Consider the following 6,000-nt stretch of genomic DNA (forward strand, 5'->3'; position numbering starts at 1 on the left):
GGCCTCCCTGGGGCTCTGCTGTCACCAGGGCACGGGTTCCCCACAGTGATTTCCTGGTGGTGGCCTGGCTGCTGTAAACCAGGAGTGGAGCTGCAACTTGCTCTAACTCAGAGGGGCAGGCCCCCTGGGCTGGCAGCCTGCCAGTGCTGGCGCCAGCGCCCGCCGTACCCTGGGCTACCTCAGCACGCCCCCTACGGCAGTGCATCCACACATCCGCGTGCTGAGCCCCCCCACTTCCAACTTCTAAATGCGGATCTTCTCTCCCCTTTTCAGGTGACCACTACAGAGACTGGCCAACCCTGTGAAAGACTAACCCCTCAACACACACACACACACACACACACACACACACACACACACACACACACACACACCTTTTCTACATGGTGGTCCCACCAGATCAGAACCTCACACAATACCCTCATCATGCATATAAACACATCCTACTACCTTGCATGCAAGGGCATGAGCTCCCTGTCACTTGAGCCATTCAAAAAGAAGCTGACTAGTGAGGGAGGTTCTGGGGGTGCTGGTAATATTTCTGGATCTGAGCGCTGGTTACAAGGGCACGGTTTGTTCACAAGAACCATTGAACATTATACTTCCGATTAAGAGCACTTTTCTGTGTGAACATTACACTTCAGTAAACGTTTTTAAAAATCAAAAGTGACTGGGATTGGCTGACCATTTTTCAGGAAGGGGATGAGGCTGGAACACCGTGGAGATCCCCACATCGAGGCGTCATCACTTACTAAGATGCTACTAGGGGCACTGTGCTCCCTCCCCAGCACAGGGACGAAGACAGGCAGAAACCCAGTGCTGGAGGGGTGAACACAGGTGCCCGGATGGCTGAGTGGATGTTCAGAGGAGTCAATGAGTGAATGAGTGAGGGGAGGAGTGAATGACTGTGAAGCAGGATGGCTGCAAACATGCATGATGCACAGAGCATGAACAGGCGCCTGGAGGGCCCAGGGAGCAAGTGCACGGGATGGATGGATGGAGGTGTGAACACAGGCGCCTGGAGGGCCCAGGGAGTGAGTGCACGGGATGGATGGAGGTGTGAACACAGGTGCCGGAGGGCCCAGGGAGTGAGTGCACGGGATGGATGGATGGGGTTGTGAACACAGGCGTCTGGAGGACCCAGGGAGCGAGTGCACGGGATGGATGGATTGGATGGATGGAGGTGTGAACACAGGCGCCTGGAGGGCCCAGGGAGTGAGTGCACGGGATGGATGGGTTGGATGGATGGAGGTGTGAACACAGGCGCTGGAGGGCCCAGGGAGTGAGTGCACAGGATGGAGGTGTGAACACAGGCACCTGGAGGGCCCAGGGAGTGAGTGTGCGGGATGGATGCATAGGGGTGTGAACACAGGCGCCTGGAGGGCCCAGGGAGTGAGTGCACGGGATGGATGAAGGTGTGAACACAGGCACTGGAGGGCCCAGGGAGTGAGTGCACGGGATGGATGGAGGTGTGAACACAGGTGCCGGAGGGCCCAGGGAGTGAGTGCACGGGATGGATGGGTGGAGGTGTGAACACAGGCGCCTAGAGGGCCCAAGGAATGAGTGTGCGGGATGGATGGATGGGGGTGTGAACACAGGTGCCTGGAGGGCCCAGGGAGTGAGTGCATGGGATGGATGGATGGATGGAGGTGTGAACACAGGCGCTGGAGGGCCCAGGGAGTGAGTGCACGGGATGGATGGATGGACGGAGGTGTGAACACAGGCGCTTGGAGGGCCCAAGGAATGAGTGTGCGGGATGGATGGATGGGGGTGTGAACACAGGTGCCTGGAGGGCCCAAAGAATGAGTGTGAGGGATGGATGGATGGGGGTGTGAGCACAGGCGCCTGGAGGACCCAGGGAGTGAGTGCACGGGATGGATGGATGGATGGAGGTGTGAACACAGGTGCCTGGAGGGCCCAGGGAGTGAGTGCATGGGATGGATGGATGGATGGAGGTGTGAACACAGGCGCTGGAGGGCCCAGGGAGTGAGTGCACGGGATGGATGGATGGACGGAGGTGTGAACACAGGTGCATGCGGAGGATAGATGTACACTGAGGCCTGCGTCACCTCCTGCAGCCGCTCTGACGTCCCTGGACTTCGCTGGTGAGATGACCCGGGAAAGAAAGGCAATGGGTTTTGGAACAGTGGAGGTCGTCCGATACCTGCCCCTGCCTCAGAGCACTTGGCGAGGTGTCTCTGTGCACTTCAGGAAAGCCATGTCTTCCGTGCCACCCAGAGTCACAAGGAGCCTCACTTCTCTGCCTCCTCCACGGCACCTATAAACAGGCAGTGTTGACTGGAGGGCCACCGCAACCTGGGGCGAGGCCGGGGCCGGGCGGGGCCTGCGGCGGAGGAGCCTCCTGCCAGTGGCCACACCGGAAAGTAGCAAGGAAACACCTCCTGTCCAGGCCCCGTGTGCTGGGTGACCAGGCCTCCTAAACAGCAGAGTGAAAGGGAGAAGCAGAAGACGCGGATGGAATATTCCACAGGCCCATCCTTGGCTCCTGGGACAACGCCATAGTTGGAGCTCACAGCCCTCTGCCTCCGCGTGTGCTGCCTCACCCGCGCCTCGGTTTCCTCATCCATCAAGGGAGGGCAATGCCCCCACTGGCCTTGCGGGTGAAGGGAGCCCGGGTGTGTGGAAGCTCCATGCTCCCTCCGGCACCAGGCCGCTCCATCCATCTGGGCCTGCTTCCACTCTGTGTGCTCTCAAGGGATGCCCGCAGGGGTGGGGTGGGGGCACAGACACAGCTTGCCTGGGGCAGGACAGATGGTACAGACCATGCTGGCACAGGGGGCGGACCAGGGGGCTGGGGTGCGGCTCAGGGAGGCAGTGAGTGGCCGAGGGACAGGCCAAGCCTCCCTGGAGGGTGAGGACCTGCCAGAAGGAGGCAAAGGGCCAGCCGAGGAATGTGCCCCCTGGCCCGTCTGCGCCCACAGCACCGAGGCACTGAAAGGGTTAACGGAGTTTCGCTGTCCCTGCGAGCAACTGTTTGGGTTTCCAGCTCCCGCCAGCTGCAAGGCCAGGCCTTATCATCTCGCTGTCCCCAGAGTCTCAGAGGCAATGCCGGAGGACTGAGTCGGGCAGGCCCACGTGCCCACGGCAAGTGTGTAAACTAGGTATTAAAAACTACACCCAAGAGTGCCAGAAAGAAACAGAAAATGCTTTCCACTTGGTGAAAGCTCCATTCAGGTTCTGTTCATGAACGAGGAAAGGGAAGTGCCCCTCCGCGCTCTGACTTCAAGCCGGAGGGGGACCCTGAGCAAGGAGCTTACAGGGGCCCCAAAACTCTTTCTCAGGGTGTGCCCCACCCCCAGCCACCAGACTGAGGCTCCTAAGCCTGTCACCTCAGCTCCTGGGACAGCCACCCCGGCTTCAGATGAGCCCAAAGGGCCCAGAGAGACACTGCCCCTCCAAACTGCCGCCAAAACAGAAAACCCGCATCTCCTTCCCTCCCTCCTTCCCCTACACAGACCAGTTTTTAAATGGCCCTCCTGGACCCTGCAGAGGAGATCTGAATTCTGAGCATTGTTTCTTCCTCTCTGAGGACCCTAAAGGTGGTGACAACTTAGATCACAGATGTTAGATTCAAAACCTAAGGGTCCTGAAGATTCCCCTCTGCTGCCGGCCAGGCACTGACTGTAGGGCACAGCGCCTCCTACAGGAAGCCTGCAAATTTGCTGGGAGAGTGGGGGTCCCTTAGGCCTCTGCCCCAAGCAGGAAATTCAAGCCAGGCCCTGGCCCTGCCAGGCAGAAGCTTCCAACCCTCCATCCTGCTAAGCAGCCGAGCACAGCGAGATATGGATGCAGGGTTCCCATCGTCCACACCGGCCACGTGGAAGTCGACGCCACCACATCCCGCAAGCAGCTTTAGATGGCGCAAACGTCAAAAAGGAGACAAGAAGGAACAGCATCAGGAGGCGGTGGACGGTGGCATTGGATGTGCCCTTTCGGGGCCCGCTACTGAGCCTGTGCTGCCCTCCTCCGTCAGTGGTGGCCACGGCCGTGGCCGACCTGCCCACCACCCCCCTCCCCACCGGAGAGCTGGGTGGGGTTCACACACCAGCCCCTCACAGCCTGTCACAGAGGCAGGCGGAGCCGATGTAAAGTGGTAACTGTGTTGTTTTTTAAAACCCATCTCACAGGAGGAGCACCTGAGAAACGCCGTTCACTCACAGACCACGAGTCCACTGGTTCCTGCCCACCTGGTGGACCGGAGCTCAAAGTTGAAGCCCGCTCACTCAAGGTTAGATTAAAAATAAGAACGCCCGTGAAGGTTCACCTGACTCATTAATATCACCGTCCACTAGGAGACAGCTCCTCAGAGGGCCTGGCTTGGGGCTGCTTTTTGTTCTAGGCCTAGGAGGACCTTAATTTGCATTTATATTAAAAAAAAAAGAAGAAAACAAACAGAATTAACTAGAAAGGTGCTTTGTTTCCTGTAAATTTGAGCTCTTGGGCTAAATAGCTTCCCGGGGCAGACTGCGCGGACTCAGCCCCTCAGCCCGTGTCAAAGAGTGTGGATTCACACCGACGAAGGAGTGCTTTGCGCTGTGCTGGGGTGCCACAGGCATCTGGGAGCCCACCGCCAGCCTGGCAGGTGAGCCCTGTGTCAGGCGCCTACAGGTGGGGAAACTGAGGTCGGGAGAAGAGACATGACCTCCCTGTGGTCCGCCAGGATGGCCAGACTCAAGCTGCAAGCCAGATCACTGGGCTCCAAGTTCAGTGTCAGGGCAGCTGGTTTTCTTCCATCTTCTTGCATCTGTACCCCCACCTTCCTTTCCAGAAACTCAGGTTGAAAACTTGAGGAGTGAGGTGAGGAAAATCAAAGGCCTTCAGNACACCCTCGGTCTGGCCACACGTTCCTTGACGTTTTCTCTTTAGAAGATGCTTGGAACTACCTATCAGGATCAATAAACACACCTTGATGAGAACTCTACCAGCCTATTTCCATTTTCAGGTAAATGGGAGCATCTCAGGGTTTGATTTTAACTCCAATCCTCGAGGCTGTAGCTCAGCCCTTGAGGCCAGATGGGTTTCAGGTGCTCGTTTCACTCCTGGGGCCAGTGTGCTTGCAGATTTCACCTGCCAAGGGCTAGGTCACTGAAGGCATGTTTGGGGAACGATGGCTTCCCCCCCCCCCCACCCTGACAGTCAGGTTTTAGAGGCCCATTTCTTATCCTTGGGCTCTCCAGCAAACAGGCCCCCGGAACCCCAGGATCGGCGCCATGTGCGTTTGTGACCGCCACAGCTCATGCTGGAAGTGTAGAGACAAAAATGACGGTAATGACCGCCTGGCCCTTCCAGGCGCTGGAGGCAAGTGGGGTGTGGGGAAGGAAGGACTTTTCTGTGTTTTGGCCGCTGGGCCAAGTGCGTGGGGCAAGGAGCAAAGCTAGTTACGTAGGCAACAGAAGAGCAATTTCCTTCCAAAAACATAAAAACCCGCACCAATGAATTAAACATTTCAAACAAGATGACTCTCTACAAAGTCTTCTCAACCAAGAAGCAAAGACAGGCCGTCCTGTGCTGGCACTTCCTGTTGCATATGGCACGGAGAGAGCCTGCCGTTTCAGCACACAGAGCTTTCCAGACAAAGAAAAATATCAAGGGGAAAATTAGAGGGGGAAGTCCAGAGGAGTCAGGGCTGATGGAAGAGANGCCACCCGAGCCAACACAGTGGCCCTAGCAGGTCTAAGGAGATGGCTGTGCAGAGGCAGGGTGCTGTACGGGGACACAGAGACACCACCCTACCTGCTGCCATGTCCACTGGGTTGAAGTGACCTGCTCCCGTTCCCAAGGGTCTCCAAGTGTCACACGCATGGGCTCCCCAACGCCCCCTCACCTCAGCAGGGGCACTGCCCTGGGCACCCACCAAGGGACTCTGCTCTCCAGCCAGCACCCTTGGGAGAGGGACCCACAGGAGTCCTCCAGATATACCAACTGGACTCTCTCCCCAGACCAGGGCTGAACCTCCCCAGTTTCTGGGGACTCTGCAGA

The 6,000-nt window shown here is 57.8% G+C and overlaps 1 protein-coding gene across 1 annotated transcript in view; it reads right to left on the bottom strand.

Moving 5' to 3' along the window:
* KCNK9 (potassium two pore domain channel subfamily K member 9) overlaps positions 1-6,000 on the bottom strand; it is a 74,921-nt gene that overhangs the window by 67,982 nt on the left and 939 nt on the right. The gene's annotated exons all lie outside the window — the stretch shown is intronic.

This window comes from Crocuta crocuta, unplaced genomic scaffold (assembly GCF_008692635.1).
Source record: "Crocuta crocuta isolate KB4526 unplaced genomic scaffold, BGI_CrCroc_1.0 scaffold119, whole genome shotgun sequence".
NCBI lineage: Eukaryota > Metazoa > Chordata > Mammalia > Carnivora > Hyaenidae > Crocuta > Crocuta crocuta.